At 41.4% G+C, this 12,813-nt stretch overlaps 1 pseudogene across 1 annotated transcript in view; it reads left to right on the plus strand.

Moving 5' to 3' along the window:
- Positions 1-12,042, plus strand: part of LOC144772337 (uncharacterized) — a 153,567-nt pseudogene extending 141,525 nt beyond the window's left edge. Inside the window, exon 6 of the transcript XR_013599718.1 lies at positions 11,019-12,042. The product of XR_013599718.1 is annotated as an uncharacterized LOC144772337 (transcript). The remainder of the gene's footprint in view (positions 1-11,018) is intronic.
- Positions 12,043-12,813: the final 771 nt, after the last annotated feature.

The raw sequence follows: 12,813 nt of genomic DNA on the forward strand, positions 1-12,813 counted from the left end.
GACATTGTCACTGGTAATCTCTCAAGTTTTTCAATGCTCAGAATCGTATAGTCTGCTCCTTTTTGTGCCAAACTGATTTGTTTATCACTAAGGTTAAAGATAGAAAATAATTACGTTATGTTGATTAGACGCCATGGCACGTAGCCTGAACGCAGGTTTCGCAACATCCAGCTTAGCTGTACAATAGAACGTAATTGGGACTGACCATGTTGTAACATTAGCAAGTCCTGCTCTATTATGTCAATCGCAGATGATACAATGCTGTCCAGTGAATATATTCTGGAGGACAGAGTCGTTAACCCATTGTCCACTACAGAAAGTGATTTTTCCAAATTAATACGATCAATTTCTAGTATTTTTTCTGCTGTTTCAATTTGCATTACTTTCCAAGCTTCGTTGTAAGCTGCGTGTATACCGGCCGCTATGAAACGTTTTTGACGCTGTTTGCGAGGTCCCAGTATGAAATCTCGCAAGTCAGCACCTTCTTTAATTAAAGTCAAGTGTTGCTTAATTTCAGGCAGTGTGGATTTCTGTAGCCATTCGAGGCATAGTTTCCCTACACTGTATGTTGTAACTATCCCTGGATGTTGTCTCTGGGAGTATCTCGGTCTGGCCTGTTCTGTTTGAACCCCTGTGTTTTGTTCAGGAATCTATCTTGACAGTTATTTGTGTCTGTGGGCCAGATCAACCATTTTTTCCAATCAGGATTTGTTCTGTTTTGGTGTAAAATATGGGATACGTCTATCTCCACATCTATCAGGTATGGGCTTCGGAATAGACGGTTTGTTTAAGTCTTTTATCTTGGCTAGGCCAAGACAGGTTGTTTGTTGAATGGTGTCATTCAGGAATATTATCTGTTCTGGGATCATGCCGGCTCTAAATAATGCTTCTAGACCTTGTACCTGCCAGTCTTTTGTACCCCAGATGGTTTTTGTTTCAATGTTGTTTTTCCAAAATTCAAAACCAAATGTAGACATTTATCATAAAATGTTTCAGAATAAATCAATTTAGTATTTGTCAACATTGCTTTCATTCCTGTCTTATTTAACATTTTAAAATAAAACGTTTCTGGATCACTGTTGTTAAACCCTGAGAAGTATGGAAATTTCTCATAAAATGTTTTCGAACTGCCTTTTGGCGGAGTTGGACAATGTTCCCATTGGTTATAAGTAAAAACACTTCTAGGATTAGCAGATTTATGCAAATAGTGATGACCATAACGATTATAGCAATACATCTCTTCATAATTTGTTGAACCCTGCAAATAATCATGTTCTGTGAATTTTGCTGACATTTGTAAATCTGGCATCATATTATTAATATTTTCAAAGTCCCAATCATCAGAGAAAGTACTTGGTGATACAAAGTCACTTAAGGAAACCTTGAACTGGTGTGGATATTTCAAGAGCTGAATCGGGCCATACATTTCGTAATCAGTTCTGTCCCATGCTACCCCGCTGGGTATAGGATTGGCTGTGATGTTCACTGATGACAGTTCTCTTTTTTCGATGTGTGAAGATGTGTGAGGCTTTAGGACTAAGTTGATGTTCTGACTTGCTGTGTCCATTGTACTATGTTTTCCATCAATAAATCTACCCAAACTTAAAACCATGATGAGCCAAAGTAGAAGTAAAAGTACACCTAACACAATCCATAATTCAATCCATGGTGAAATCAGATATGTTTCTCCAAGTTGATGAAATAGTTCTGTAATTTTTTCTTTGAAAGTTTTTGTTGCTGGCGTTTCTTCATGTTCACTTGGATCATCAGAAAAGTCATCGAAATTGATAAAGTAGCCAGATGCAGTTCTGTCAATTGTTGGAATTGCTTCAGGATTTTCAATTGTCTTTTGATTTTTCTTTGTTTCATTAGCATATTCAGAGGCTACATCGTTGTAGACCGGTGTTTCTTGACGAACTGTTGCAATTTGGGTTTCAAGAGGCACAAGTTCCATGGCTTTGTTGCATAGTCCTTTTTTATTCACTGCGGGTTTATCAAATGTGATTAGTCTCTCAGTTTGAACCTCTTGGATTGTAGCAAGATTTGGTCTTCTGCTATTTCTTGGGAGTCCACTGGGCCTACTACTTATTATTGGCCACATGATTGTGGTTTTACCAGACACACACAGCGACTGACGAGTGTAAATATTTTCTTGTTTATGAGTATCGCCGCCCGGCCTCCGGGATGTGGGCTGAATGGCTGTGTATAACGTGTAGATACACAAACAAGGGGGCGAGGTCTCCGCGCTGATGACAATATTCCTGATTGAGGTGCTGTGTATTTGGTTCTGCAATAAAAACGGTTTAACAAAAAAAAAAAAAATTATTGTGGTTTTACCAGGTCGATGGATACAACTCTGTTCTCTTTTTTACCAGCAAGGGGCAGTAGTACTACTGATCTTGTTCTGCTGAAAGCTAAGACAGGTACTGCTTTTCTGTAAGAAGGCCCAAATTCCTTCTTCACCGCAATCTTTTCTCTGAGTAGATCCCCAATCTTTGGAAACCAGACCGGTCTTGCTGGGACAGGTGTTTTTTCTTCAGTGGCTGTTGGCTTTAACTTTGTGTTACTTAGACTTCTTCTTGTTTCATTTAAGTCCTGCAAAACAGCCAAACGATCTTTGATATCAAAGCATTTTTCTTTCACCACTGAAGTCTGACAATCGAAGTCCTTGATTTTCATTCTAGTACCGAACAATAGTTCGTATGGAGTGAGACCTTTTAGAGAATTTCTTGGCAGATTGTTAAGACTACGTTGGACACTTGTTAGATGTTTGACCCACCCATCACCCGAACCTAATACCCTCGCCGTTATAGATTGCTTTATGTCACGTTTTTTTCTTTCCACTACCGCATTACCCTCAGGATGGAAGGGAGAAGAGTACCGCAATGCAATGCCCATGCTGGTCATGGCCTCCTTGTAAGCCCTAGAGCTAAACGCAGGACCCTGGTCAGAATGTAGCATGCCAATTGTGTATGTGTCGATAAAGACTCGCAAATCTTTTATACCAGTTCTGGCGTCAGCCGAACGCTGGGGCCTACATCTTAAGTGAATCTAGTCTTAATAATTATGGGAACGTATTTCTCCGGCTGGATTTCTGCGTATAGATAGCCTGATGCTGTCTAATAAAGGTGTCCTGGCAATAGTCTGGTCCGGTTCACAACTGCGATCTCTATTGCAGTCTGGACAAGCCATTGCATAGTTATAAATGTGCAATCTCATCCCCGGCCACCAGTATTCCGATTGTAATTCTATCAGAGATCTCAAGATCTCTTGGTGCCTCAGACCCTGTCCCATGTGTGCTTCTTGAATCAAGTAAGCCCTCCGGTTCGTGTTTGGAATTACTCTATCCCCCACTCCAGGGATTTTAGCAAAGGGAACGGAGTTTGCATCAATTATGTATGTATTACTGAGTGGATAGTTGAGAGGTAATGCTGCATAGTCGCCTTTTAATGAGGCTTTTACTGCCAGCATGGTTTCTCCATCTATGTGTTTTTTAGAACGCTTTTTTGTGGCTACGGAAGCCAGTTGAACCGCTGCCACTGTGGCTCTGCTAGCCAATGAATTCCCTGCAACGTGAACGCCATCACGTTGATGACTCAGTGTATGTATCACGTGAGTCTTTCGTAGTTCTTTTTGTAAAAGAACTACTTGTTCCCAAAGTTTTTTATGCTTTATTGTGGCACCTGTGTCATCTTTGTAACCGTTTTTGATCCATGTCTGCATCTCATTATTGTAAGACCTGACACAGTAATGCGAATCGCACACTATTAGTGTGGGGAATTCGCGATCGGCATTTTCAAGCGCCATCTTTAAAGATCTTATTTCAGCTCGCTGAGCTGTACAGTTTCTGAGTGATTCAGTTTTGGTGATTATCGGTCTGAATTTACCTAAGCGTCAGCGACCTTTAACAATCGCGCACGCTGCATTGTAATTTTATTTTCCCACATCGTAGTGTTGTGCAAATCTGTCTGTGTAGATTACACAGGTATATTGTTCCAGAGGTAGAATTTCGATTGGCAGAGGATATTCATGTTCATATTCTAGATCTTCTACTTTTTTCATTTTCGGATCAAAAGCGTATTTCACGTCTTCTGCAGCAAGAAGATTTTCCCATTGTATCCATTTTGGATCTAATGTCACAGCATTTAGATTGCGTGGGCTTGTTAATGCCTCAAGGGCTGATTCTGCTGTTAAAACAGATATTCTCTTGCCTTGTGCTAGGGCTCTTTCTTTTGCTACAGCAGTTTGAACCGCAGTCAGAATTTTTTCTGTTGAACTGAATTTCATTTCAGCTTGTGTGATTTGTAAGCGATTGGTACAGTTTCTCCCTCATTAGAGGTCAGGTACATGAATCCGCATCTTCCTGGGATGACTCGGATTACAAGGTTGCGTATGTTTTCGCGTGTTTGCAATTTTGTTTTAGTTAACATGTCTGTTTGTAATGATCTCAACATTTCTGTGTGTTTCTGAGTCCAATTAATTGGTTTGAAATCAGGTTTTATCAATTCGTAGAGAAGTTTAACCCTCTCTGCATAATTTAGAATGTATGTTCTTCCGAAATTCAGGAAACCTAGTATTGATTGTAAATCCTTCAGCATTTTTGGTGCTTGGAGTACAGCACACTTCTCTAAGAAGTTGTCTGCTAGGCTTTTGCCTTCACTTGATAATTCATATCCTAAAAACAGGACAGTTAGATGGGCAATTTGTGACTTTTTAAAGTTGAATTTGTACCCTTCAGCTGCGAACCCAAGTATTATGGTGTTCACTCTTTTTAAGTGAGTCTCCAGGTCATCATCTGTGAGATAGATGTCATCGACATAGGATAATGCCTCATCATCATATATTTGTAGCAACTCTGTTACCCTTGCTGAGAATAATCCTGGGCTGTTCTAGAATCCCTGTGGGAGACGACAGAATTATTTTTGTGCCCCCATACATGAGAACGCGGTCAAATACCTGCCTTCAGGTGCTATATTTTGACAGAAGAAGCCATTTGAGATATCGAATGTCGTTTTATATTTTTTGCGCACAATGTTATTCATTAGTGCTGCACTGTGTGAGTTTTGTACTGCAAATGTTTTACAACAGGAGTTTAGGTGTCTGTAGTCCAAAACTAGCCGATATGAATCGTCTGGCTTGGAGACAGAAAATAAAGGATTGTTCATTTGTGAGGTGCATGTTTCAATCACCCCCTGGTATTCAAGTTGATCTAAGATCTCCCTGACTTGTTTTTTAGCTTCTTCCTTAACTGGGTACTGCCTTTGTGCAGTGGGTTGATTTTTTTCCCATCCTACATGATTTTTATATAATGCCGGAGCTTGGGCTACTGCCCATTTTCTTGCAAATGTGTATTTTGTTATGAATTGGAATTTGATTTGAGAAGGCAGGCATAATCATTTCTTCGCCGTGTGGGCACTCCCTGACAAACTCTGATGGCCAGTCTTTCTCAGCTAACAGTATGTCATAGCCCTTCGAAAGGTTATCCCAAAAGAGAACCCTTACTTTCCTAGTTTGGTCCACCTCTATACGCAATGTTATTTCGTATAATTTATGGGGTTTGCTAACTTTAGTGTCTGCAGTTTCCACCTGAATGTATTCATTCGTGTCCACTGTCTCCAGAAGATTCATCAAGATCTTGCGAGCTATGGCTACTTCTGCTGCGCTGTCTGGCATTGTCTGGGCCCATTCTCCGTTTTTCAGTTGTGTCCTCAGTATCCTCAGCATGTTTTATTTTAATACTAGCTACCTTCTTTTTTGGAAATTGTAATTTTCTACTTTGATGAGCAGGTTCCTTGTCTTTGGACTTGACGTGCTCTTCTTTATGTTCTGACCGTCCTCTTCTTTCCAATTTCTGTGAGTAAGTCTGTAAAGATCGAGAGGGACGTGTATCAATATCTTGATATCTATCGGGTTTTCTCAAATTATCCCTATTTCTAAGGTTGTATCTTTTTTCAGAGGGCTCCCTTTGGGGAGACTTGCCTCCTCTTTCTGGAGATCTATCTCTTCGTTGAGGAGACCTACCTCTGGACTGAAATCTTTTTTTCTCTGGGAGTGGATTGTTTATTACCCTCCCAACTCTTTTTTGGAGTGTTGAGATTATTTTTAATAAAGGTTTTTTCAGGATTTTTAGTTAGTTGTGGTTTAAGTGGTTTCCCACCCAAACTATCTCTACCTAGTTCTTCATAGGATTTTTCTATGATTCTGGCAAGTTCAAAAGGTTGTTCTGCTATATCTGTTTCTTTCAATTTCTGCAGATATGCTGTATCATCAATTGTTAATTGAACTAATTCTCTATATGCCTTTGTTAATTCTTTTAGTTTAACTAACAGTTCTTTGCTTGACATATTTTCAATGTCGGGATGTGGTGTGTAGCTGGCTAGAACCGGCCATGTGGCTCCTGGTCTACCTAGTGGACCGAGCCTGGTGATGTGATTTTGATGTTTTAGGGCGCCATTAAACCAGAGCAGGTGCTCTTGGTATGTTAGTGGAATTTCAACGTCCTCGAAAGGAGTGTATTCCTCTGGAGATTCCTCTATTTTGTAATCGTGGAAATCGTGTGTCACAGCATGTGCTACTGGAAAATGTATCCAGGAATAGAATACCTCTGTCTGCCGATATTCATGGGCCTCTACCACAAATATAACTGTACCACCTCTTGATGATACTCTATTTTCTATAAGCTTTTTAGTAACAGTTTTTCTTACATTAACCGGAATGAGTATTGCCTCCGGGTCATTCTGTTGGAGACTTGTGTCATCCGCTAAAAGTTGAGCTTCCAAAGCATCTCTGTCTCTTTCTTCTTCACTTTCCGTCATTTTACTGACTGAAAGTTTGCAGAGTAAGTTTCAAGGAAACAAAGATTAGGTGCACAATATTTTGGAACACTGTATCCTTCAACGTTGACTAAACCAAAAACTAATACATAGGAATCTCTTCCTACTAAGTTCCGGCGGATATTAACCTTTTACCCACTCCAGACGTCTTTTGGAGTTTTTACGGGAAAAAGGGGTCTGTGTGAAAAGCACGACTGAGTTACTCTAGAGTCTTGCGATAGATTATCACCTTACCAAACGTTGGGCGCCATGTAGTGTAGTTCCTATATTCCCAATAGGCTCTGCGCATTGGAATAACATAAACAGCAGTTTAGTCGTACGACTGAGGTCATCTAGGTCTCTACTGACTATGTTAGACTTAATTAGGTTTGCCAGCTAGCTCAGAGGTCACTAGAAACTTTCTCGAATGTTCAGGAAGGAGTTGACTTTCCTGATTAGACAAGAAGGGATTAGTTTCTGACAACCGCATAAACATGACAACTTTGCTCCCTCAGAATAAAGAGTGTATCTCCAGAGTCGTGTGAAAACAATAGACCGCTATTTCACTCAGTCAATCGTGCATGCTTATTTTCACCAGGAGTGCAGAGAAATCGAGAGACGGGCGTTTTCAATAAAAGTTATTTATTGAGCAGTCTTCTTTCTCATGCAAGAGAAATGAATTGCCACAATTGCAATACTTGTCATAAAGTAAAGTGTGTACAGTAAAAGTAGTATTATGAAATAATACTGTAAAAGCATTGATATGGTTTCTGAGCCATATGATACTTTAAAACGGATAAAATATATACATACATAAAAACATTGACTAAACGTACTCAACTGGTGCTTCTAAGATAAGCCTACCCCGGTGTACCTGACCTAAGCCTAATACGTGGGAAGGAGTAAGTAAGTTGCAGTTTAAGTTAAGTTAGTTTTGCCAAGAATCTGCATCAAGAATTCTTTTAAGGTTTTAATCCGCTCCGTACCTTGGTTTTAGAATGAAGGAGGGCTTGTATCTCTCTCTCAGGACTCAATCTCCGAGCAACCCGCAAGGGTGACTGGAAACACCGGAGCTGGATTTCTCGGCAGGAGAAAAGACAGCGTCTCTCTCAGTGCGTCAAATGGGAGGGTCGGCTTCCTTCGGCACTCGCATCAGCTGGGCGTCGGGCAAGTAGATAGCCGCTCTGCTCCAAACCACCGTGTGTTTGCTTAAGGCAACTGCTGGTATATTTATACCTGAAAGGTGCCGAGTTTGACGTAAGGTTGGACATAAGACGTCACTAAGAACTTACAGTTCTTTCTGGACTCCAGGAGTTCTTGTTCAAATCAAAACAAAAGCAGTGGGGATTCCCGGGCTGCTGGAGGCTTGGTTTGTTTAAAGAACGCGTTGTACTTTCTAGGAGTCTATGGGAGTAGCCTTGCCGTATTTGGACTGCATTGGCTATTACTAAATATGGATATGATTCTTATGCCTTTATAAGGATATTATTTGGTATAACCATCTAAGGGCATAAATCGGGAATATCGAATTAGGGTCCTAGATAGAATCACAACACCGGGAACTCTGCAACAACCTTTCCAACTTCTTTCACAGCAAAATCCAAAAGATCTACAGTAACTTTGAACATCAACCCAACCCTAAGGACATCATCGAGAACCTGCCCACCGCCAGCCAAGACACTCTCCTAACGAACTGGAAAACACTCACCGAGCCACCACCAAATTCATCAAAACTGTCCACTCTGGGTCTCCAATAGAACCATGCCCTATCACTTCTACAACATGGGAGGACCACTGATCAGCAAAATTGTCACCCACATCATCAACTCATCCATCATATCTGCCACCTTTTCCAGCATCCTGTTTACCTGCTCCCACCCCAGCCAAAGTGATAGAGAAGGCTACCAACCAACAACCCACCAACTACCTTCAACTCCACAACCTACACAACCATACCCAGTCTGGCTTTTGAATTAACCATAGCGCGCAGATAGCACTCCTCAATGCCACAAATGACATCCGCACCATACTGGAATGTGGAGAAACCACCGCCCTTGTACTCCCTGACTTTTCAGCTGCATTCAGTACCGTATCAGACTCCCGCCTCATCGGAAGACTGCATGACAAAGGCATCCTAGGATTGACCCCCAACTGGATATGCCCATTCCTCACAGGAAGACACAGAAAACACCCTACACATCTGATCCCAAGATTCTGATTTGCGGAGTCCCCCGGGTTTTATCACTCAGCCCAACCCTGTTCAATATTTACATTTCACCACTTGTCGACATCATCAGAGCATACTGCATCTCCATCATTTCCTACGCAGATGGCACCCAACTCATCCTACCAATGTCCGAAAAGTACAGGCACAACTTCACCAAATGCATGATCAACGTAGATGAGTGGATGAAAACCAACTGACTTAAACTATACTCCGACACGACAGACGTGTTGATTTTTAGAAACTGGAACAGCCCCTGGGACTCCATCTGGTGACCTGCAGAGCGTGTTCACACACCCACAAAAACCAACCACACAAGAAACCTGGGTATCATCTTAGACAACAAACTCAGCCTGGCAGCGCAGGTCAACACAGTCAGCTCCTCTTTCTTTCACGTACTACGCATGCCTCGAAAAACATTCAGATAGATTCCCAGGACCTCCAGAAATACAGTCACTCACGCCCTCATCACAAGTAGACTAGACAACAGCAATGCACTATACCCCGGAATCTTTAACCACCTCCTCCACCGACTTCAGACCATCTAGAATGCCACAGCAAGACTCCTCCATCGCACCCATATTACTTCACACCTCAGAGACTTCCACTATCTGCCTATACAAAAATACTGCCAATTCAAACTCATCACGCACGCATATAGGGCATGGCACAACATAGGACCAGCATAACTTAATAGCCACCTTCACTTCCATCAACCCACCAGAAACCTGCACTCAGCCTCACTCTCACTAGCACACACACCCCTTATCCTCAAAAGCAAAATGGGAGGTCTAGCTTTTTCACACATCACACCAAAAGCATGGAATGTCCTCCCTGTACACATTAACCCCTTCGATGCTTGTGACAGAACTATTCCGTCATCAGTCACGGCTGAGCTGTGCTGATGATGGACTGGTTCCGTCACGACCACACCCTGTTCTGGAATGTGCAGCACAGGGGCGGAATCGGCGCTGCACGGAAGCGGTTAAGGGCTCCTCCTGGCTTGAGGATTTCAAGAAGCTGAAGACCTGGGTCTTCGACTAACTACCCATGGCCGACTCACTCACCACTCCCGCAGATTCACATCTATACACCTGCTCTAATGCCTGGATACCCTACCGGGGGATAAGTCGCACTTTACAAATCCAGCTACATTGCATAATTTAAGAAGTTGCGAGGAATCATGATTGCAGCAGCCAGACAAGATTAAACCTAAATAGGAAGGACAATTTACTCCCACTCAAGCACTGTATTGGTTATTTATGTGTAAAATATTTTCCTTTAAATGCCCTTTGCATTGCATATTGGATGATTCACGGGTCAGGACCCACCGTTCAACAATCAAAACTCGAATTATCCACCTAGATAAAAATTCAGACCAAGATCAGCACGATCAACTCACATGATGAATAGACTGTATTCACTTAGACTGATGTAGATGCCCGGCACACATGACAGGTATATACACTTCACAGTGGCCATTATGCACACACCATACACTCTTATGACTTTAGGTACGACCTCTCAAATCACATTTACTCTTGAATACACTCCTGAAACAAACTCCCTAATTCTTTTAAATGCACACTCCTGGGTCCTTATACAATCATCTTTTTCTATAAACTGGCTGTTCTTCAATTCAGGGGGACATCAAACAACGTGAGTGAATAGTATTTCTGTTTCTCTCTGACCTACTATTTGGTGCTTGGGTTCCAATGGGTATGCAGCTCTACAGAAGATTCATTGTAATAGTGCACATGAAATCCTTTTGTTACATTCTGCCTAGTTACAGGATCAGCATGTCTCTATTATACAGTTATTTGCCTCCCATCTGTCCTTAAACTTTCTACTGTATACATTTTGCATGTCATATTTCAGTTTATAGGTCACCTAGCACTTTGGTAATAGTTCTTCGTCCATGTCATGCTGTGTTTATTATTCTTAAATAGACACGTTATAATTTGTTTTCGATTCATTTTCAGTAGAGCAGTCAAAAGAAGACCGTACAAGTGAAAAAGGGCCACATGCATCCGCTGAATATCCGAAAGTCTCACCGCTGAAATCCACAACTGAGCTGCATCAAACAATTCAAACAGACAAGCCGCTTTTTACCTGTACAGTGTGTGAACAGAGCTTTACTGAAAAGGAGTCTCTTCAAGTTCATATGGGGATTCACACAGGGGTAAAGCTCTTTCCCTGCAACAAGTGTGAAAAAAGCTTTACTCTGAAGTCAAATCTTCACCGTCACATGAGGATCCACAGAGAGGTGAAGCCCTTTCAATGCACTGCATGTGAAAAGAGGTTTACTCAACATAATGATCTTCGTCGTCACATGAGAATCCACACAGGATTAAAGCCCTTTCCCTGCACCGAGTGTGAGAAAAGGTTTAGTCAGCAATGTGATCTGCAACGTCACATGAGAATCCACACGGGAGTGAAACCTTTTCATTGCACAGTGTGTGGGAAACGCTTTACTCAGAAGGTACATCTTCAAAGTCATCTGCGAGTTCACACAGGGGTGAGAAGTGCGAGAAGAGTTTTACTCAGCATTGCGACCTTAAACGTCACAGGCGAATTCACACAGGAGTGAAGTCTTTTCACTGCACAGTGTGTGGGAGGAGCTTTACTCTAAAGACAACTCTCCAATACCACATGAAAACCCACACAAGAACGAAGCCGCTCTCCTGAAGTCAGTGTGAGAAGAGATTTAATCGCAATAATAATCTTCAACAGCACCTGAGAAATGATACAGGAATCAAACCCTTTTGCTGCACTAAGTGTTCAAAGAGATTTACTCAAAAGTCACAACTTCTGCTGGAGCTTAAACTCGTACAGGGACAAATGAACCAAGTGTTCATGCAAATGTAATGTTAAGTCTACAATCGGAGTCTATTTGCACCACACGAGAAAGCTGAAATCCAAAATTGTAATACAAGTGAGTAATAGTAATGCGTATGCAAAATAAATGGTTGCCAATTAAGCTTCAAAACCTGGCACAGAATGTGGAAATGCTGCTTATTTGTTTCAAAACAACAGTAATCCTTTCCAACTACTAGACTGTTATCACCTTGTTGAAGGTCTCGCTACAACTGCACTTATGAAAGGTCCTCAAACCTAACATTAATGAAAAAGCCCATAGTTCTGCATGCAGTGTCAAGTATTTGTTGGTAGTTGGCCATTTTCATTCCACAACTCTTAATTAGGTTGGCAATTTAAACACATTTCTTTAAACTACCATTTCTTTAATTCCGTTCCTTAAACACTGACGGCACCTCATCCAGATCTGGCTTCAAGCGCTTAGCCTGAAGTTGAACCGCACCAAAATGTAATTCCTGCTATCCCCCAAAAGCTACTAAAGGTAACTGGTCCAACATTGTCTTAGCGGCATGAGTCTGGACTGTTTGAGCTCCAACTTTCCTTTTTTTTGTTGAAAGAGGCAGAATAGAACAAGATAAAGGGAGTAAAAGGGCTGGACAGAGGCTGTTGTAGTGGATTTTACCAACAGGAGGCATATGGGACTATGGGAAAAGACAAACCCAATGCTGGTATTATGTGTGTTGAACTTTAGTATTGAAGAACGCCCAAGGATTCCTCTAGATATCTAGTCCATATTCGGTTTGTCAAAGTATGCCCTTCTCTCTTCAGAAATCTCTTGTTTGTGAGATGGTATATCTTTTGTACACAATTTTTTGTAAGATTATGTTCATATATTATTTTGATAATAACTTCTAACAGAGATGCATGCATGCCACAGGTTTACAGCCTCCTTTAATATTC

This window comes from Lissotriton helveticus, chromosome 8 (assembly GCF_964261635.1).
Source record: "Lissotriton helveticus chromosome 8, aLisHel1.1, whole genome shotgun sequence".
Taxonomy (NCBI): Eukaryota; Metazoa; Chordata; class Amphibia; order Caudata; family Salamandridae; genus Lissotriton; species Lissotriton helveticus.